General features: G+C 46.8%; 1 long non-coding RNA gene across 1 annotated transcript; it reads right to left on the minus strand.

The window, feature by feature from the left end:
• Nucleotides 1-5,013: 5,013 nt before the first annotated feature.
• On the minus strand, nucleotides 5,014-12,657 carry LOC138924353 (uncharacterized). The gene is made up of 2 exons (XR_011439397.1): nucleotides 12,525-12,657; nucleotides 5,014-5,510 (listed from the first exon to the last, which is right to left on the minus strand). It is a non-coding gene; the product is annotated as an uncharacterized lncRNA (long non-coding RNA).
• Nucleotides 12,658-22,840: the final 10,183 nt, after the last annotated feature.

The raw sequence follows: 22,840 nt of genomic DNA on the forward strand, positions 1-22,840 counted from the left end.
TGCCATTTTGGGGAGGTAAATAGAGCAATCACACGGGCACACAATCTCACAAGGATTCTGTCATGGGGAGGGTAGAGTTTCCCACCGAGACCTTCTTAGCCTCCTGAAATTAACCCCATCTGGCACAGCGAGTGGGTTTCCACAGTCCCTCAGGGAACTTGGGAAGGAATGGTTGGGACAGCCCTCACTCATCCATGAGTCAGCTATCAAGATCCCTGAGGTTGTAGTGGTCCAGGATTCAACTTCCCGCCCACCTTGCGTCTGCCACCAGAATGGTACCCCAAATGGAGAAATATTGGCATCATAATGGGCCCTCAACTGGAGCTTGCAGTTTCTTGTTCCACTCAACTTCCACCATGAGAGATACCAGGACCTTCTAACAAGTGTTTCCACAGATGGCAGATGCACTCCTTTAAAGAAACTGAACTCCACGGTTGCAAAGGCTCAGTAAGATGGTTGAGCAACAGTCAGCAAACTATGACCTGCAGGCCAAATTTGCCTGCTGCCTGTTTTTATACATAAACTTTTATTGGAACACAACCATGCCCACTTGTCCGTGGATCACCTATTGCTCCTTTTGCACTACAAAGGCAAAGTTGAGCGATTGTGACATAGACCAAGTGTCCCACAAAGCTTAAAATACTTACCAGCTGTCCCTTGACAGAAAGAGTTGCTGACCTAGTCCTCCGAACCCCAAAGCAGAGCTAATGTAGCCAGGAGCTCTTGCAATCAGCCTCGAGAGAGACCAGTCCAGAGGGGAATCGAGGACGGAGGGACTCAGGAGAGAAGTAGCCAAGGAAAAAGAAAGCATACAAATCGCCTCGTGTGTTTGAACATCTTGGGAGGAGATTTGTACCCCTGTCCTAGAATCTGAAAATTAAATAGTGATGATTACCTAGAAAACTAAACAAACAAAACGAAGGCAATTATTAACTTGACAGAAAATGAAAAGTTATATAATCAAGTTAGTCATAATGCACCGCATGGTTCAGCTGGGCATAAATGATAGTTCTAATAATGTGAACGTTGAGAATGGATGTTAGGCTGGGGTGTATTTTTATCCCTGGAATTTCCAGTTCCCAATCTCTTCCTCCAGGATGCTTGAACGCCGTTTAGCACTAGCTGATGCTTCTCATGTGAAAGGTATGCAGACTGGCCATTCATCCCACCAGCACCCTGCGTGTCACCATGATCTTAACTAGTGCCATCGTTGATACCAGCACCCTGCGTGTCACCGTGATCTTAACTAGCGCCATCGTTGGTACCAGCACCCTGCGTGTCACCGTGATCTTAACTAGCGCCATCGTTGGTACCAGCACCCTGCGTGTCACCGTGATCTTAACTAGCGCCATCGTTGGTACCAGCACCCTGAGTGTCACCGTGATCTTAACTAGTGCCATCGTTGGTACCAGCACCCTGCGTGTCACCATGATCTTAACTAGTGCCATCGTTGGTACCAGCACCCTGCGTGTCACCGTGATCTTAACTAGTGCCATCGTTGGTACCAGCACCCTGAGTGTCACCGTGACCTTAACTAGCGCCATCGTTGGTGAGGAGGAGGCTTGTCGGGGACTTTCTCTCCAAAAGACGACCCTTCCTTACATCAAAAATATACTCAATCCAGAATTAGGTATCAGCCATGAAGAGGGACAGCTACGCCCAGCGCTAAGACACCCTATGGTGTCCCTGATAGTAACTAAAATCTGAATGTGAACAGCTCTGAAACTTCCAGATTTGGAAGTGGGATCTTCTGCGGTAAAATTGTATCATTGGACAGGGCTGGGGTTGGGGGCTGTTGTCTCATCAGGATTATTGTTAACTGGGGCTTTAGGAGCCTGAGAGAATCATCTCAATATTCTCTTACCACATGTATTAGTTTCTCATGTTGCTGCTGTAACAATTTACTAACAACATAGTGGTTTAAAACAACACAAACAGATTCTCTCATAGCTCTGGAGAGAAAAGTCTGGAATCACTAGGCTGAAGTCCACATGTCATCAGGGCTGCCTTCCTTCCGGAGGCTGCAGGCCAGAATCTTTGCCTTTCCAGCTTCTGGAGGTGGCCACGTTCCTTGGCTTATGGCCCCCTTCCATCTGCAAAGCCAGCAATCGCATCACTGCGACCTCTGCTTCTGTTGTCACATCTCCTTCTCTGACTCTGACACTCCCGCCTCCTGTTATAAGACCCATTGTGATAATGCTGGGCCGCCACCTGGCTAATCCAGGATAATCTCCCCCACTCAAGACGCTTCATTTAATCACGTCTGCCAAGTCCCTTTGCCACACGAGGTAACATATTCTCAGGTCCAATGGATTAAGACATGGACATCTTTGAGGGGCCATTATTCTGCCTGCCACTCAGGGCTCCAGGCAGCAGGTCTGGGGGTGGGAGTTGGAAAGGGTGGCATGGAATGGAGGGGCTGTGCCCTCTCGCCCTCACCCTAGGTCTGGAAGGAATACTCAGGCCGACCTTGGCGCAGGGTTTCCTCCACAGTCTGTCCTCCCAAGTAGCTCCAACCAGGTGTTTGGATGCCAGTCATGACCCACCCATGTCCTCGCTCGACCCGGGGATACCTGCTTAGACTTGCCGTTTCACCATCTCTGCAGATCTCCAAGCAAACTTCTGGAGCTCTGCCTCGGCCTGTTCGCATGCTGTGGATGGTCCTGAAGAGGAGCCTGGAGGATATTTAATCTGGCACCGACCTTGTAACACCCTCTCCTTTTTATTTTATTTTATTTTTTTCTTAAAGATTGGCACCTGGGCTAACAACTGTTGCCAATCTTTTTTTTTGTTTCCTGCTTTATCTCCCAAACCCTCCCCCCCGTACACAGTTGTATATCTTAGTTGCCGGTCCTTCTAGTTGTGGGATGTGGGATGCCATCTTGACGTGGCCTGACGAGCGGTGCCATGTCCGCGCCCAGGATCCAAAGCCCGGGCCACCGCAGCGGAGCGCGCGAACTTAACCACTCGGCCACGGAGCCGGCCCCCACCCTCGCCTTTTTAAACACCACCCGGCAAGCTTGGGTTTTAGAGACAAAAACCCCATTCTCCCACTGGAGGACAGTGCAAAATCAGGCCCTCCTGTGCAATCGGAGCTACAGCCTCCTCCCCCCTGGGATGGCCTCAGGGTTCCCCCAGCCCCCGGCCCGACTTAGGAAGAGGCCCGTGACACCTTCACTGCTCTCCCTCCACGCAGAATCCCACCCCTCTTCTCCCTCAGCTTTCTCTTCTGCATCCTCATTCTGGCACTCGAGCCCTTCTTCCCGGCCACGTGGTCTCAGACGGACCAGTGGGGGCTCCCTGAGGCTCGGAGACACTTTCTATTTGACATCTGTAAGGCCCCAGGGTCTTGGAGGGCCTGCAGCTGGCACCTCTGCCGGGGGATATGTCCCGTCCTCGTAGAGAGATTCTCTGCTGGAGGGCTGGAAGGGGACGAGACTCGCCTTCGAGTCGGGTGTGAAGTGTGCGTAACGTCCTGGACAGTTTTGTGTCCATATTGTGTTTGTTTGTGTTTGTGTTCTACTGGCTTTAAGAGCTTGTGTTTTCCTGAGACAGGAGAAGAATTTCTCCCACTGAGTCCGTTTAAAAGGGTGGCAGAAACCAAAGTGAAGCTGCATCCTGATTGCATGCCACAGTCGGCTTGTCTTGTTCAACACGTCCGTACCCTCATTTCCTTTGTGAGGGCTCAGTGTGGACGATTTTCAAGTGCTCATCAACAAACAGATTACCCACCTGCAGACTCACTAAATATTCTCTAATGTATCATTTCTGTTGACAGCCTTTTAAAATTTCCCCAGTTTATGCCTGTTGGGAAGTGTACTGGAAACGTGGTTCAAGTGACCTCCCCTTCCACAGAGGCCCCGTTCCAGGCCCCTTGCTCACTTTAATGGGGGACCAGGAGTAGAGGGGGAACTGGAAGGACTTCCTCCTCGGGAACAATGGGCCAGTGTGGGCGCTCAGACCATCGGGCCCAGTACAAAAGGCAGCTTTCTTCCAGGAGGAGCGAGAGCACGTGGACGCCCCGACCCTCGCCGCTCCGGTCCTTGTTAGGACCCTCTGTTCCGTGGCCCTGTGATGGGACCTGCAGGTCAGCCCTGTTCTGTGGCCGCTGACTGGAGCCCGGGTCCCTGTGGCAGCTCTGTGTCTTCAGACTGGGGCCCGGCATTGCTTCCCTCTGCCCACTTCGCCTGGGGTCACTGGCCAGGAGCAGGAAGATCCCAGATGTGTGGCTGTTGGCAGAAGGGAGCAGGCCCAGGGACATCGTCTCATCTGGTGAGCCTGCTGCACTCCAGGCTCTGAGCTGGGAGCTCTGCACGCTCGTGAACTTTGGCTAATGCTCTCAACAGCCCCGCGAGAGGGGTCACTATCCGCATTTTGTGAGGAGACTGAAGTTCTGTGTTGTCAGGGATCCAGCAGGAAACAGGTGGTATACTCAGGGGTTTAACTGAAGAGAGTTTAAGGAATGACGATTTACAGAGGTGTGGACAGAGCTAAAGGAACAACACGAGATGATGAAGCCTCCAGGGATTAGCGACAGCTCGGAGCCATTATCACCCCTGGGTCAAAAGAGAAAGAGGAGGGAGAGAGTTACCCAGAACGTGAGACAGCTGGAGCCGGAGAGGGTCCAAACACTGCAGTACAAGGGGGGTGCTGACCACCCTGCCCCCTCGTCCCCGCTGCCCACCACTGGTCTCCCACCGCTGCTGTCCATTGGCCAAACCCAGCTGGAAGTCAGAGGACGGGAGGCCTGGATGGTGCAGACTGTAGAGACGGGCCTTGCCAGGGGCAAGTGGGGCCTGGCCAGCACGTGTGCTGAGGAAGTAAAGAGTTGGACCCAAAGTCTTGTGCTGAGATTTAGAGCTTCCTGTTCTTGAATCCAGAGTACCACACTGCTGTCCTCCCACTGTCTACACAAGAAGAGTAGCTGGAGATGAAAAGCAATGAGAGAAGACAAGGAAATCACATTTCAGCTCGTAGAACAGCTATATCCAGTGTATTCCAAAAAACTACACCTTTGTTGCTAGAAAGTTTGCCAAAGGTTTTATTAAGCACCCCCCAGTTGGAGCTCCAAAATGTGTTTTAGCATGTCGAAGACTCTGGAAAGTAATTAAACCTAACTAATTTTCCCTCTTTTCTCCAACTTCATGACCATGAAAACCTTTGTGTTCATATAACACTGAATACAGCACACTGATTGCATCTTCTTGGAAACACACTTGGGGGCACCTGCCGTCAGCAGAGCGGGGGGTCAGCGAGGGTCATGGTGGCTGCGGAGTGGAGGGGGCATTTGAAGGGGCAACGCGGGAGTTGGGCAGACCAAACAGAAGCTCCTCCAGGAGCCCAGGTAAGAGGTGAGAGGTGCCTGAAGCTCAGACGCTGCAACAGGAGGGAGAGGAAGAGCACGTTCCTCTCGGTGACCGGGCCGAACAGCAGCATCATCCACTCGGAGAAGAAGTCAGACGGGGCTGCGGGATGCTCAGGCTGGTTTTGAACACGTGGAGCAGGAGGAGCTGTGAGAGAACAGAGATTTCTAGTGGGCAATTGGGGATGCACGATTAGAGTTTTGGAGAATGGTGGCTGCTCCAGGTACACATTTGAGAGCCATCAACACACCGGTGACACTTGAAGCCTGGGAGTGGTTGCCATCCCCCAGTTGAGAAAGGAGAGCAGAGGGCCAATGTGGCTTCAGGATGTCCAGAGGCCTCTTGAAGTGACTTAAAATATTATGTGTCTGTGAATACAGAGTTTTATTTTGTTTTGGGGAAACTCTTCCCATCCCTTTCAGCAAATTTTCAAAGGTGTCCTTGAAAAAAGAAGTGGAAGAAGCATTGGTAGAATGAGAAGAGAGGGAGGTTAAGGGTGGAGTGTGCAAGGAGGGTCACCAAAAAAGCCTGAAGCCTTTTAGCCAGAGCGGCAGGAGGAATGCAGGGCGTGGGGGCCGCAGGGTCCACGTGGTGGGAAAGATCAGCCACTTCCAGTGAGTAGAGGCCCAGCGTGGTCAGGTCCAGAGATAACCCTTCGGATTTGGCAGTTAGGAGGTCCCTGGTGGCCTTACCAGGGGCAGCATCAGTAGGGTGCTGGCTGTGTGGGAATATGAACATGGAGTAGTGAGAGTTCAGGAGGACGTGGAGGGGATCAGCAGAGATGACCTCCATCAAGACGCTTGTGCTCAAGGCAGCGTTAGGGTTGCTTGTACTGGGTTCAGACTGAGAGCAAAGAAGGCAGTTTGATATGAGGGCCCGCCCTTGAAGGCACTGTTGTCAAAGGAGGACGGGAACCTGCAGAATGAAAGACAACAATTTCTCTGGGTGAATAACAAACGTAGCTCATGAGCCTCATCCACACACACATACATGCCAAAGCAGCAGCTCCAAGTAGAGTGTTTAAGGTCACAATCCAGCGGACTTCCCGTTGACTTGAGCAGCTGGGTGAACGGTGGGCCCTTTCACAGAGGTGGGGAGACCAGGTTTGGGGTGGAAAGTGAGTTCCATTCTGATATCTGTTTTTTTTTAACTTGACTGAGGTTTTTTCCTCCAGCTTTAATTGAGATGTAATTGGCATATAACATTGTGTGAGTTTAAGGTGTACAGCGTGATGATTTGATATATGTATATATTTTGAAGTTAGTACCACAATAAGGTTAGTTAACATCTCTCTTACCTCACATGGTTACCTTTGTGTGTGTGTGTGTGTGTGTGTGTGTGTGTGTGTGTGTAGTGAGAACTTTTAAGATCTACTTGCTTAGCAAACTTCAAGTATGCACTACAGCGTTGGTCACCATAGTCCCCACGCTGTACATCAGATCCCAGACCGTACCCATCTTACAGCTGGAAGTTTGTACACTGTGACCACCTTCACCCATTTCCCACACCCGCCCTTGGAAACCACCAGTCTATACTCTGTTTCTATGAGTTGGGATTTTTAGATTCCACATATAAATGAGATCATATGGCATTTGTCTTTGTCAGACTTACATCACTTAGCATAACGCCCTCAAGGTCCATCTCTATTGTTGGAAATGGCAGAATTTCCTTCTTTTATGGCTGAGTAATATTCCATTGTGTATATATACCACATTTTCTTTATCCATTCATCTGACAATGGACACTTAGGCTGTTTCCATGTCTTCGCTATTGTGAATAATGCTGCAATGAACATGAAGGTGCAGAAATCTCTTTGAGATAGTGATTTCATTTCCTTCAGGTAAATACCCCAAAACGGGATTGCTACATCCCATGGTAGTTCTATGTTTAATTTTTTGAGGGACCTCCATGTTGTTTTCCATAGTGGCTGCACCAGTTTACATTCCCACCAACAGTGCACAAAGGGTTCCCTTTTCTCCCCATCCTCGCCAGCCCTAGTTATCTCTTGTTTTTGTTATTTTTTTTAACAGGAGAAAATCAAACAGAAGTTTAATAACATGTATACATGTGAGAGACCGAGGAAAACTGAATAACTCTCTCTTCTATCTTTGATGATAGCCATCCTAACTGGTGTGAGGTGATGTCTCATTATGATTTTGATTTGCATTTCCTTGATGATCAGTGATGTTGAGCATCTTTTCACACAGCTGTTGGCTATCTGTATGTTTTCTTTGGAAAATGTCTATTCAGATCCTCTGCCCATTTTTAAATCAAATTATTATTTTTTTGCTATTGAGTTGTATGAGTTCCTTATATATTCTAGGTATTTACTCCTTATTGGATATATGATTTGCAAATATTTTCTCTCATTCCATAGGTTGCCTTTTCATTTTGTTGATCATTTGTTTTGCGGTGCAGAAGCTTTTTAGTTTGACGTAGTTGTTTACTTTTGCTTTTGTTGCTTGTTGGGATATCTTAAATTATGTCAGGTTTCAAGGGCCTATGAGCTCCCCAGGTGGAGAGGTCAGGATGGATATAGAGTCCGGAGCTCGAGGACAGGAAAGGGCTGGAGGTAGAATTTCAGAGCCATCATATTGGATGGCATTTGAGCTGTGGGCCTGGAAGAGATCACCTTAAGAGTGAGTCCAAGTTGAGAAGATGCCCAAAGACTGAGCTCTCAGCACTCCACATTTGGAGGTTCAGAAGGAGGAGACGGAGCCTAGCACTTGGCCAAACCCAATTCAAAGTGATCTTTGACCCCCCGGAAGAGCAGCCTGGGAAAAGTTGCTTCCTGGGTATGGTGCTCATAAACTGTGTAGTCACAGCCCCCGGGTAGCAGTCACCTTAGCAGCATTGCCTGTCCTGCGTGTGTTTCTTTATGATAAAGTTGAAGCTCAGAGAAATGAAGCGACTTGCACAAGGTCAAAGATCATAGGAGCTGATTTACACTTCAAGGCCGATGCCCATTCAGGGCATGTGGCCATGCACACAGTGCCCAGCACACCTTCAGGTTGCCATCCCCATAAACTCTCATGGGAATGGCACCACCTGGAGTTGCGTAGTGCCCAATGTGCACAGCCAGAAGTGGCAGCCTGCGCCCTTTCTCAACCATGTCTTGCTGCCTTGGCATCTTCCCTAGAAAGGTCTGCTGCTTTTCATATAAATATCTGAGTCCTTTCAAAGCTTCTTGATAAAGGAGGTTTATCATGGTGATTAGAGGCTTGAGCTCCGGAGTAGAACAGAAATTCAAGTCACAGCTTAGCCTCTTAACTAGTCGTAACCCCTGAAGCTTCAGTTTCTTCATCTGTGAAATGAAGGCAGTAAGAGCGGCCCCCTCAGAGGGACTAAGCACTGAGAGGAAGGAGGCGCGGAGAGAGTTGAGCATGCCATCCTCAACGCTCTCTGCCTGGTATTAATTCATTCTTGTTTTTAACTGCAACTTCCTCAGCCTAAACCTTGGTTCTCAGGAGAGACTGAAGTTTTCCTGGAAAGGATGGGAGTCAGATTCGGTTCAAATCCACCAGCAAATTAATGAAAAGGACACCAGGGATCAGGAATCAGTGTGCAGAACAAAGATACGCAGCTCAGCAAGCAAGGAAAACAATTTGGGTGACCCTGTTTGCGTCTGTTACTCTTCCTGTTCAGAAGAATGTTTGTTTCAATTCAAGTTTTAAAAAAAGTCATTTGTCATGAATTTGGTTTTGTTTCTGTTTAGTCTGTGCACTAAGGCACTGCAGGGCTGTGTGAAGAAGGAAAGTTTGAAAACGTCTGAGATCTCCGACACTGGGCCTCTGGTTCCACCCGGCGGGGCAGCAGGAGCTGAAGCAGGGGACCCGGCATTGACGTCTATTTACAACCCGGTTACAGTGTATCCTGTTTTCTCCCTGCTGCGCTGGGCTGAGTATCTAACAAAAGATTCTCTGAGTATCTGAAAACAAGAGGTTCTGGGGGCAGAATCTATGAGAAATTGTCACAGTGTGTCTGTATTTTGTTTTTGTCAAAGGTGCATAATCTTTTCCAGGTTTTTCTGCTCTTCTCCATTCTTTAAAGAAATGAGAGAAAAGAGGCCAGTTTCCAAAAAGGGGGAGGTGCTGGCCAAGAGCCCAGGATCTTCCTTCTGTCTCAGAAGGAAATGTGAAGATGGTTTGAGTTTGAAATGAAGACGTGTGAGGGGTGGGGGAAGAATTTGTGTTCTGGAGTCTGACGTCATGGTCCTCTGTGGCCCCCCACGCCCCCTCCAACAACTGTGCAATAAGTGGATGTTGGACAAAGTTACTTTTGAATGTTTACTCAAATCTCGTATTTTGAAAGAAATCAATATGATGTGAGGGACAAAGCAGGGTCATCCCGCTTCTGCCAACTCCATGCACACCTCATCCCACAGGAAGGGGGATGAAGTGGACTTCTCGGCCATCTTCAAGAATGTGCAAGGTGCGTCCTTCCCAGAGGGATCAATCCTATCTCTTGGACGACGTGTCTTGGAATGATCTGGCCTTTTTTTATTATGGAAAATTTTACTGTATCCCAAAGTAGAGAGAACAGCGTAACAAGCTCCTGTAACCACCATCCAGCTTACTAATGATCAACTCATAACTCACCTGGTTTCCTCTATGCTCCCTTCCCCCAAACTTGAATATTTTGAAGCAAATCTCAGGCATTAGATAATTTTTTCCATAATAGGTATGAAACTTTAAAATATGAGAAATATTTTTTAACAGAACAAGAACCATTCCTATACTTTAAAAAATTGACAGTCCTTAATATGATTGTATATCCAGTCCGTGTTCAAATTCCCTGATTATCTCAAAATTGTTAACTATTTTTAGTTCGAATCAGGATCCAAATAAAATCCATGTGTTGTACAGCTGACAAGTTTAGGTCTATTTTGATCTAACAGTCACCCCTCCCTCCTTTTTCTTTTCTTTTCCTTGTAATTTATTCATTGGGGAAACTGGGTAAGTGGATATAGAATTTTCCATACAGTTTGTATTTTGCCAATTTAATCTTCTTCTGACCCCTGTGTGTCCAGTGAATTTATAGTCAGATCCAGAGACTTGATCAGATTCCAATTTGAGTTTTCTGGCAAGAATACTTCCTAGATGATGTGTCTTTCCCTCAGGAGGCACATAACGTCTGGTTGTCTCTTTTTTTGTGTTACTAACAGCTATTGATGATCATTATACAGATCCATTAGGAAATGTAAATTGGCCATAGGCAAATTATATCGTTCCTTTATAATGCATTTACCTGAAATACTCTATAAAGAGAAACTTCTCTTTATCTACTACTTGGCTGAAATACAGATTGTATAGGAAAGAGGCTAAGTGCTTGATTCTTTTCCTTTTTTCACTGGTTTTCAAAATAAGTTGGTTCTCTAGGATCCTCCAAATGTGACCAGTGCAATTTTTTGACCAATGAACACTTAAACATATCATCATAAACTCATGGACCTTTAATACGTCTGGTGGTTCCAATACGCTGCAGGGGTATTCTTATTGATACTCACATTGTTCCACCTTTGACCAGTGGGGTCCTCCGCAGGGTGGCTCTGAGTCCTTCTGACACAGCCCGACCATCCACCATGGTTTCCTTGCTTTCTATTAGGCAACACCACCCAGGCTCACCTTGTAATTTTCTGCCCCAGATTTGGAATCAGCCATTTCGCCAAGGAAAACAGGATTTAAAGATCACAATCTGATTACTATGTGTACTCATTCTACTGGGTTGGTTATTTGCTTCTAGGCTTTTTCCATGGATGGAGCTAGGAAATACTTTTTTTTTTTTTTAAGATAAAATATATCATGAGTCCATACTGGTACTTCCATTTCAAATTCAAGGCTTTGGGGTTTTTACGTAACCTCACCAGTCTCACATCTGTGTTTCCTTTCTCCGGTATCAATTCTTTTCTCTCACTCTGATTAACACTGTTTTTAAAGATGTTCAGAGAAAGAGATTCCAAAGTCTCCTGGGAACAGAACACACTGCTGCTTGCCTCCCCCATGAATCATTGATCTGGGCAGGGCAGGCGCAAATTAAATTTTAAAAATTGAAATTGAAATGACTGTGTTTGGAGCTCTCCTCTAGGTTTTCTTTCAGAGAAGCTAAACTACAGTAACTTTTAGCCTTTTGTCTTCTGATTATCTCAAAGATTGTTTGGAAAACCAGCCCTCATTCTTCCAACCAGTTCTGGTAAATGGTTAGGTTAGTCTCAGAGGGACCAACTGGCTTCCAGAGAAGCAAGAGTGAGTGACCTGACTTGGTGTTTGTAGGAGTCTGAGGTTGGACCACAGGTCACCGCCCTCCTTACCTCTGGAGCCATCCTTGGAGTTGTCAGGTTCTCAAACAATTTCTGGGTGTTGAAAGTTATCAATCTGAGTTTTGGGGAGGACCGACACCAGGACCCTGCGTGAGACGCTTGTTTAGGAAGACACATCCTTAGAGTTAAGGGGAAGAAAGTTCACGGTTCTAATAAGCACAAAACAACTAGGGTTTGCTGTTTCTCACGGGGCTTATCATCTTGTTGTCTTATGAGAAGTAGATATCTATTTCATGCCGCTCATGAGGAAGGACCTAAGAAAGAGAAATTTCCCAAGGCTTTATCTTAACTACAGTAGGTCTGGTGAGGGGCTCGCTGAGTCACAGAGTTACAGTACGGCACGGTTGGAAAGTCCCTGAGTCATCTCATCAAGTTTTCAACTTCCTTGAAAATAAGGACCTAGAACCTTTGCTTAAAAACAAACTAATGAGCAAACAGGCATATAAGCAAGCAAACAAAAAAAATAAATAAACAGCCTAGATCCATCAGTGAGAGTTTCCAGGGAGGGTTTGGTAATCTCAGTACTTCACCACCACCCCAGGGACTCTTATCTTTGGGGAAGTTTTGGAAACACTGTAATCCAACACCCTGGGTTTTCAGATGCTGAGATTGAGATGCATGTCGGGAAAGGGATGTGTCAAAGTCACCCCACTGGAGGAGAATAGCTAATATTCCTGAAGGACACATCCCCTACAGTTAGTACCCATGTGCCCACACTTAACCATGGTGTTTCTTTAACATGTTGGTGGTGTCGTTGCCCAATGACTCCACAGACCAAGGAAGTTGTATAAATAAGTATTAACGGGCCCTCATGGCTAAGTCCATGGTAAGGAAGAAGTTTTTACCTCGTTGTGCTTTTGTTTTCCTTTAGAATCTCAGAAAGGTCTTCATCACAGCAAAACATGTTTTCAGAGCTTGGCTTTGTTGGGAAACGTAAGACTTTGAAATGCAAACACACCTTCTTGCGCCAAGAGCCCCAGTGAGTCAGAAGGCCTTGCTTAAAGAAAAACTAACATTTAAAGTTGAAAGCAAGATGAAAGCACTACACAAGGATTATTTCCCTTATCTTAGCCATTGGCCAGAGTTTATTCACCTGCTATACTCACCGCGTTCGATCAGTGTGCCATGAGGAACGTTGTTCTGGAGACATTGATAGATGCGCTGCCAGCAAAGACTCTTCCTGATCAAAGTCTGGGAGATCCTGCCTTCAGCCACCTTCTCGTGGAAACACAGAAAGCACATTAGCCTATTGCTGGTGGGCCCAAGGGCAGAGAAAGAAAGCAAAGGCCTAGACTGCCTCCCAGCAGGAGTCCCTTCCGTGGACGGAGGCCCCTGCCCTCCGCCCCAGGGGTCAGAGGGCAGCAAGCACACAGCTCGGTCTCCTCCGGCCTGGCTGGCCCCTCACTTCCTGCTCTGACCCTCAAACTTCAGGCACACCCCCAGGAACCACGAGGGAGGTGATGAGGATTTTAGGCTGGTTAATTTTAAAACTGCAGATGAGAAGCAGGCTCCGAGGAGTGGAATTTGCTTGCCCTTTGATCAGAGACAGTTGCATTTGTGAAGGAAATCTCCATGCCTCCCTCTCTGGCCAGGAGGAAGAGGGGATGGCCTTATCTCTGGAAACTCTTAATGGGAAGGCGAGAACTTAAGTTGTTTACTGTCTGGCAACCTCATGTAACTGACCCCCCCACCACAAAATCCTCCTTTGTCTTTAGCTGAGGATGATATTTAAGCGATGGCTTCTGCCATTTACTCAATCCGGTTTGATTCTTATCTAAAAGTTGTGGGACCGCCCAATGGCCAGACCCTACCGGCAAGGGTACCATTTTAACTTTTTTTTGTCTTGTAAAGAGATAACTCACATACCTATGCCTTAAATTTAGCCTTACTCTCCACCCATATTTGCGGCAGCAGAAGCGGCAGCAGCAGGGCTCCTCCTGCCCGTGGGTCCTGTCCCCATGCCGGCAGCAGCAGCAGCTCCCCATGCCAGCGGCATCTCTGACTGCCCGTGGGTCCTGTCCCCAAGCAGCAGCCCTGACTGACCATGGGTCCTGTCCCCATGCAGCAGAAGCTCTGACTGCCCATGGGTCCTGTCCCCATGCTATTCTATACTATTCTCTAAATAAAAGAGCACTACTGCCAGATCTTAAGAGTCTAAGAAATCTTTCTTTTGACTCCTCGGCTCACCGACCCTGCATCAGGAGGCACCGCTGGAAAGCTTATTTTTCAATCATGACTTTTTTTTTTTTTAAGATTTAAAAAAAATTTTTCCTTTTTCTCTCCAAAGCCCCCCAGTACATAGTTGTATATTTTTAGCTGTGGGTCCTTCTAGCTGTGGCATGTGGGATGCTGCCTCAGCGTGGTTTGATGAGCAATGCCATGTCCGCACCCAGGATTCGAACTGGCGAAACCCTGGACCACTGAAGCAGAACATGAGAACCTAACCCCTCAGCCATGGGGCTGGCCCCACAATCACGACTTTTCTGTGGGTTGTGCCAAGATGCTCTGCTATTAAAATCTAGAACTTCTGTGTTTTCCTCAGTTTTCAGGAAAATACATTAAATCAATGGGTAGAATTTAACTTTTTTTCTTCTTAAAGATTGGCACCTGAGCTAACATCTGTTGCCAATCTTCTTTTTTTTCCCCTGCTTTTTCTCCCCAAATCCCCCCAGTACATAGTTGTATATTTTTAGTTGTGGGTCCTTCTGGTTGTGGCATGTGGGACGCTGCCTCAGCGTGGCTTGATGAGCAGTGCCATGTCTGCACCAGAATCCGAACCAGCGAAAGCCTGGGCCACCGAAGTGGAGCACGAACTTAACCACTCGGCCACGGGACCAGCCCCAGAATTTAACGTATTTAAAATTTTAATTTCTCCTTAAATCTTTGTCCACACTCGAGGACAGTGTAAAGTGAAGGAGGATTCCACACACGGTGGTGTCACAGGTTATCTTCGGTTGTACAGATCGCAGCGGCTTGTGGTCGTGCAGAGAGCCCTGTGGTGCTCCACCCCCAGGACCCACGAGTGAACAGTCTGCTGCCCACCGTCACTGAGCGCTCACACGAGTGGTCCCACATGCAACCCCTGCACCATCTCTCATGAAGAGGGTGTCCAACAGGTCACCCCACATCCGGCCTAGGAGAAACCACACTGCAAGTTTAGCTGGGAGTTTGTTGCCAGAGTGTCTTCTGAAGGACTGAACAGTGTCTAGCAGATGTGGAGGTGTCCTAGGTTTGACTGATGAACAGATGCGTACGCGGGGGCCGGCTTCTGGGCGAGGTGGGGGAGAGCAGGCTGCTTGTTTAAAACCAGATGCCAGAGACACACAGTGTTTTCCATTTTGCCTCAGTTGCTGGGAAGCTGAGCTCTAATTAAGGCTTGATGCAGTAACTGCTTTATCCGAGGCTCCCGTCTCAGCTGTTGGCCTCCTTCCCAGAGGCTTTGTTTGTGTTCAGCGTTCTGTTGTCCCTGTGTTTTCATTAGCAATATCTCTAGATCGTCATCAGACGTATGACGGAGTGACATCGGAGTCCTGGAGTCCGGCCCGCTGTGCTTCAAGTCGGCCGACCCTCAGGCAACTCACCTGTCTGCTCCGTGTCCTAGTTTCCTCATCTGTTACGGGGAACGTCCAGAGGAGTAAATAAGACGATGCCTAGACAGTGCTAGCAGAGGGCCTGGGACACAGCAAGCATCTGAGAAGTGTTAGAGTACGTAACAGCAACAATAAAAATTAGGCAATACAACACAAATTATAAATACCTTAAATAAATACTTCGTGTGCATATTCTGATAAAACCCTTTTATCCTCTTAGTCTGTGATACCAGAATTGCTATTAAAAGTAAATATTTAAATACTGCACACAGTGTTCTAGGCACTTTTTTGAGCACTTTACATGTCAACTTATGTGAACGTATGTTTCTGAGGTTCACTAATGGAAATGTTGTGATCCTTAAAACAACTGTGTGAGGTGGGACTATCATTTTCCCTATTTTTCAGACGACACAATTGCAGAACAGAGAGGTCAGCTGCTTTGCCCACGGTCATGAAGAGAGAGAGGGGTAGAGCTGGGGTTCACCCTGAAGTGCTGCAGCTCTAGAGCGCGTTAGCGTGGTGCGTCTGCTCCCAGCCCGCGGGTGCTGAGCAGGCAGCGCGTGCCCCGCCCCATGACGGGATCACCCGCAGCAACTCATCTCATCCTCCCAGCAACCACGGGCTGTAGACCCCTGGAGGGCGCCATGTGAGAAAAGCACAAAAACCCATGGGCTCTAATACAAAGATCAAATGTAAAACCATCTGCAAATGAGTGTGGTCACAATGTATACATCATTTCCTCTCTGACTGTGGAAGCTCTTTATTAATAGAATTCATGGTTGAGGAATAGAAGACCTTGTGTGAGAAGGGACCAAGATAATGAACAAAGACCACAGAAGCCTTCTACATATTCATCTTCCCTAAACTTAAACCAGCAAAGACACCACACTCAATAGACCAGTGTGGCCTTCCCACCATCGGTTACTAACAGCCCAGATGTCTGTCGTGTCTCACAACCCAGCTGCACAGCAGCTGCAACAAGACTTGAACAATTCGCATTTCAAGTTTACTCCGTGCGAAAGGTTTGGCGATGTGGAACAACGTATGATGTATGTGTGAGGCTTGGAATTTCTCCTCAGGGTGAACTTGCAACCCTAGAGGGGTTGCTGGTCAGTGGCGTTCTGGGGCCACATCTGTGAGCTGGGGCCTGAAGCCCTCGCCAGGATTGATGTCTGTCTCCTGCGGTGAAGACAGTTGCCAGGAGGAGAACCAGGAAGGCCCAGTCTGCTCTGGGATCACTTTCCAGGTCTAGGGTGCTGTGGCACGAGTCCAGCTGATCTTAAGTGCTTCAGACAAACTATTTTCTGGTATCCACAGACCACAAAACAAGAGACAACTTCTTTTAAGTATAAGCCACTCGAAATTTTTCCCCAACAACCTCAGCGTTTCGAGCTCCTAATCGAATACATGAATGATTCAGGCCTTAATGAAGCAGCTCAGTTGCTGGTAAAGCCAGGCGTCTCAGTGTGTCGTTGCTGCTGCCATTTGGGATCTTCAGGAAGCAGACAGAGACAGAACGCAGCGCACGGACGTGTGCCCAGAGCGCTCGGCCTCACCACGTGTAGAAGGGAAGGGAAGGAGGCAGGAGTGGGCAGAAGGAGCTGGCAAGTTGTGTTACAGGCTCACCCGTCTCAGCTGACACCCACAGGGAACTCCAGGGCTAAACTGGCTTGTCACATTGTCTTGCGTTGGGTCAAAATGGCCGGGCCACTGCCTACGGTTATGGGCTGCCCCTGGAAGGGCATAACCCTGGAGGAGGCATCTCTCCACAACTGAGGCAACCCCTGAAGGGTCCACAGCTGTCAGCTGAGAGCACTTCCACCAGAGGGGACAACAAACCTTCCTGGGGAGGTGGGGACATCTGGGTGGCTCATCTCAATGTCCATCAGAGTTACTTATGGGACCATTCTCACTCAGTTAAATAATTATTGCTAATCTTCTCTAGGGGAACACCTTCACAGAAGAAGAGAAAAGCCTCAGGCAGCCACGAAGACTCCTTTGGCTGAGCAGCACCTTTCCAAGACCAGGAGTTGAAAGTCTGTGTGGGAATCTCACAACTCTCTCAGGCGGGTAGGGAGGGAAATTAGGTGACATTTTAGCTGGAATGTGGGCAAATTTTGCTCAGTGAGCCAAAGCAGAGAGAGGGAAGGGAAGTTGTTATAATATGCGAGGAATGATTTGAATATATCACTATCTTAATAGTGTTGATAAATTTTACTTTTCAAAACTGGGAGAAAATTAACCAAGCTATCTCTGTAGGTTGATAGCTATAGAGACGACAGATGGGACCAATATAGCATTTAAGAGAATAGATTTGGGGGCTGGCCCTGAGGCCAAGTGGTTAAGTTCACACGCTCCACTTTGGCCGGGGGTTTCGCTGGCTTGGATCCCGGGTGTGGACCTAGCACCGCTCGTCAGGCCGTGCTGAGGCGGCGTCCCACAGAGCACAACCAGAAGGACCCACAACTAGAATATACAACTATGTACTGGGGGTGTTTTGGGGAGAAAAATAAAAAGATTGGTAGCAGATGTTAGCTCAGGGCCAATTTAAAATAAAATAAAAGAGAATAGATTTTTTTGAAGTCCTTAAAAATTTTTGTTGTATGGAGATTTTCAAACATATTCAAAAGTAGAGAGAGCAATACAGCAGGACCCCATCACCCGGAGTCCGTAATCGTCAGTACAAGGCTGATCTTGCTCCCTCTGCATTCCCAGCCACCCTCCTTCCCCTCACTGAATTATTTTAGAGAAAATCTCAGACATTATAATATTTCATCTATAAATATTTCAGAATGTATGTCTAAAATATAAAAAATCAAAAACCCCCCCACACTATCATTAACACATCTGAAAAAGAAACAACTTCTTAATTTTATCCGACATCCATTCAGTAATCGCCGAGTTCCCCAATGGTCCTAGAAGTATTTTTTGACAATTTGTTTATTAGAATCAGGACCCGAATAACAAACATTAAGGTTGATCACGTCTCTTAAGTTTCCTTTAACTTACGGGTCGTCCTTTTCACCTCCTTTTTCAGTCCTTGTCATTTATTTGTCAAAGACACCAGAGTGTTTTCCTAGAAAATGCCCTGTGTCTGGAGGTTGCTGATTGCGTCCCACTGTGGCCTTTAACCGTCCCCTTTCCCTTGTTTCTTAGCTGATAGTTAGACTAAGAGGCTCCATTGAAATCAGGTGCGGGTTGTTTTTTTTGGCACGACTTCTTATAGGCGGAGATGTGTAATGTCCAGTTGTCTCCTTTCTGGGATGCCAGCAGCTGTTCACGACCGTTTCCTCCACAGAGTCATTCATTGCGGTTGCAGAGTGATGACCCTCTGATCTGTCCTCCCTGTGTATAGCAGCCGAAGTACTCCTATGAAGACAAACATCCACCGTTTGTACAATTAATCCATGTATTTGAATATGTGAAGTACATTTCTTTTAGAAATGGTAGGATAAATTTTTGATTCTTTTCTTTACCAGTTTTCAAAATAATTACATGCTTCCCTGGCGTTCTCCAAAGTAATCAGGCACAAGGACCTGCTTTAAAGGGCCTTTGGAGTAGTCTTAGATGGCTGTGGCTTCAACTCCACACGATCAGGCTCAAATGCTGCATTTGGTTTTATTTTCTTCGCATTTAGTGAGATGAGAAAAGTGTGTAGAGCGTGCTGTCATTTACCTAAGAAAGATATATGCTTATACACAAAAAAGGGGAAGGATAAAGCATAAGAAAAGGGCTGCCCGTGGGGAGGATGAAATAGCACCAGGGGGAAAGGACAGAGGCTGCATTTTTATAGATTTGACTTTAGAACCGTGTTCACATTTTACACAATTATAAAACAAAATTTTAAAAAAGAAAGCAATCCCTAAAACTCAAAAGAGCATAACTTTCGAAGGCTGCTTTTGCTCTTCGGAACTGGGAAGCCCTCGGCAAGTTCTTAATCGGCTTCAGTCGACTCCTCTCTACAGCTGGAATGGTTGCACTGCCTCCCTCATTGGGTCGACGTGGAGGTTGAAGCATGCACATTACACGCACCTCACCCAGTGCCTGGTGCGGAGCAAGTGTCCAAAGTGTGTTTGCCACAATTTGCAACTCTAAACTCAGAACAGAATAGTTTGGAACCAAGTATCCATTTTATATAAAGATTCTCCCAGAGATCCTTCTTAACATTGAGCTCCTCCAAAATATTGGAGTATTTCATTTATAAAAACATGGTTTTCCAGAAGTGGGTCTTCTGCAGTCTTGAGGAGGGGCATGGTCTTTACCAGCCGAGCAGAGAGAATCCCTGAGAGCCGGGCCTCGGAGGCAGCATTCATCTCACCTCGCTCCGGTGAAGGAGAGGCAGTGTTCACTCCCCACGCAGGAGCTCCCTCCTCCTTGAGTAGAAAGAAGCTTCCAGAAGGCCACTCACAGGAGAATAGGGCTTTCGTGGGTGGGGAAAGTAAGACTTGGCTGGGCCAAGGCCCTTGGCGAGAAGAAGGCCTCTTCCAGCCAGTCTTTCTCCTAACAGGTTTCTCCTCCATTATTCACATCCTTATGAACCTCACCCTCCCTGTCGTGAGCCTGAGGGGTCAGCACGTGGTTGTCAGGGGTGTTCCTGAGAGCCATTCCCAACCAGGATGTCCAGCAATAGCTAAACTATACACCAAAGTGGATTTGAGCCACATAAAACTGTCCCACCAAACCTGCACTAAATGGGTTTAGACCCAACTCGTTGTTTCTTTACCTGGATCCTAAAGTTGCTCTCAGACGCCCCGAAACCACCAACACAAGTGAAAGTGGTAGGGCTGGGGGTCTTGCAGTGGAAAGAGACAATAGCCTTAGCCAGTTGCAGTGGAAATAGCGTGCTTTTGCAAATTTGTTAAAAACACGTGACCATATAAACATGTCGTTAGGGATCCTCCCGGGCCTCAGAGGGGCCGCCACAAATGAGGGGCCTAGGAGCCTGAGCTGGGCTAGCCGCCTGGTAAATGTGCCTCTGCTTATCAGGATAGCTGAGCTTTCAGAAGGATTTTCTCAGAAATCCTTTTATAGAATAGAGCCTCGTTTCTCAATTGATTAGCTTGTGGGATGAGGTATTTCTCTGTCCAGTTTTCTAAAAATGGAGAGACACCTGCATTTAAGAGCTAAAAACTGTGTGGTGGCTGGCGGAGGTCAGGGGGCGGCATCAGTTGCTTTCAGGGTGCAACAGCCACGGTGGGGCCAGCACTCTAGTGAGCAGACACACTCCAGACATGGCTTGGGGGACCACTAGTGACCACAGCATTAATGAGGTCAATGATGGCAAAAGGGCAGGCTCCTGAAGCACCTCTCCTCCCCAGCTCCCCACCACACAGCCTCATCCCTCTGGCCCGCTCCCCACCCTGCCCCCTCACCAGGGAGCTCTTGTCACACTGGACCAGTTGAGCTGCAGGATTCTGGATGCGTTCCAATTATGGCCTTATTGATATGTCCTCTGTTGTCACGCCAGGGCCCCCAGCCAGAAGAAGCACCTGGTCTAATTCTATTTATCACCAGATCCTTAATATCCCCTGGGAGGGTCAGGACACCAAATTCCAAAGACTGCACGAATGAAGAGCATTATTGCAAATTGCTCATCTCGGACCTGGGCCCAGACTTCTGTTTCGCATCTTCATAAATGGCTAAAAGATTAGCTTAGGTTGGATCAGTTAAGATCATAGCATTTTAAATTTCACCTAGGTTAAAGGTAGCTGCTTTCAAAACTCGTGATTTCAGAACATCAGGAAGTGACTAATGAATTCGTTGGAAATTATTAGAATTAATGACGCTTTCAGAACTGCCCTTGTGAGCTCTGTAACAAACTCCTTTTTGTTCAAATTCCAAAAAAGTCACCCAGAACACGGCTCCAAGTTTCTCAGATGCATATCTCTGTAATGAACAGGAGGTTTGAAAATGCACCCTGCTTCCACAGCAGACTTTATTGCTTTTCAAGATGGAAAGTTTTTTAGCTTCAAAAAAACCACCACCACCGCTTCCCTCTTTAATTCCAAACCCTCCAACAGACACACAGGGAAAGAAGGAATGGGTTGGGTGGACTCTTAATGGCTCCCTGTGGCTGTGGCTCTATTGTGGGCCAGCGAGCATGGTCAGAAAGAGACAGTGAGATTGCGTCTGTGTTTTCATAAGGGGGAATGTAACACGGTCCGCGCATAAAGGAGACTTTGTGACGTGTATGTCCTGCTGCAGGAATGGGTCACGCAATAACTACATTTCTGTGATTATTTGTACAATAGATGTTTTCCTACTAAATTATAAACTTCATGTGGACAACGTTAAATTTATTTTAGTTCGCCTCTATGTCCTTAGACTCTAGCACAAAACAGATGCCAAAAATATATATTGAATAAGCACTTTTGAGGTTCCAAAAAGTGATTTTAAAAAAACATAACTAAGGCTTGCATTAAAAAAAAGTCAACAATTTATAGGGAAGAAAATGCACTAGTTTTTGATAACTTTTCATTTTTCAATAACTTCAAACTTTCAGAGAAGTTTCAAAAGTTATACAAAGAACTCCGGGTGCTCTTCATCCAAATTACCCAAGTTTCAACACTTGCTTTCAGATATTTGAGAGTAAGTTGCAGACAAGCTGCCCTTTTACCCCTAAATACTTCCGTGTGTAATTCCTAAGAACAAGGACATTCTCTTACACAACTGCCCTACCATTGTCAAAATCAGGAGGTTAACAGTGAGACAATATTGTTATCTAATCTCTAGACATTACTCAACATTTTCTCATTATCTTAATAATACCCTATATAGTAATAGAAAAATAATTTTTAAGGATCCAATCCAGGATTATACATTGCATTATCATCTCTCTTTAATCTCCTTCAGTGGGAACACTTCCTCAGTCTTTCTTAGTCTTTCAGGACCTTGACATTTTTGAAGAGTTTGAACCAATTATTTTGTAGGACGTCCTTCAGTTCAGGTTTATCTGATGTTCCCTCACGATTGCATTCAGATTTTGCATCTCTGGCAGGATCATCAGACAGGTGGTGGTATGTCCTCTGCAGAGCGTCGTATCCAGAGACACGGATGTCAGTCGGTTCTGTTCCGGGTGGTGTAACCTTGGTCCCCTGAATAAGGTGGGGTTTGCCAGGTTTTTCCACTGGAAAGTTACCATTCGCCTTTGCACTTCCCCTTTGTAGTTGGTAAGTATTTTGTGGGGAGATACTTCGAGGCCATCAAAATATCTAGTTTTAGCATCCTGGACAACTCTTGTACGAATTATTACTGTGATACTTGCCAAATAGTGATTGTTTAACTCCACCATTCATTCTACATTTGTTGGTTGGCTTTCTACTTATTAGAAAACTGTTCTCTTTCTTCTCTGTTTATTATTGATGTATCTGTTTGTATTAGCATGGACGTGAGCGATTGTTTTGGTCGCTGGGGCTGTAATCTGTTAATACCGCTATCTACTTGATGTGCGTGTTCTCCCAGGTTGGGTCGGCTCCCGTGTTCCTGTGCCATAGTCCGTCACTTTTGGGCATTCCCCCTCTCTGTAAGATAACAGGCTGCTCCAGGCTCAGTCTGAACCTGCTCTGCCCCGT

The sequence above is a fragment of the Equus caballus genome, chromosome 5 (assembly GCF_041296265.1).
Source record: "Equus caballus isolate H_3958 breed thoroughbred chromosome 5, TB-T2T, whole genome shotgun sequence".
Classification (NCBI taxonomy): Eukaryota; Metazoa; Chordata; class Mammalia; order Perissodactyla; family Equidae; genus Equus; species Equus caballus.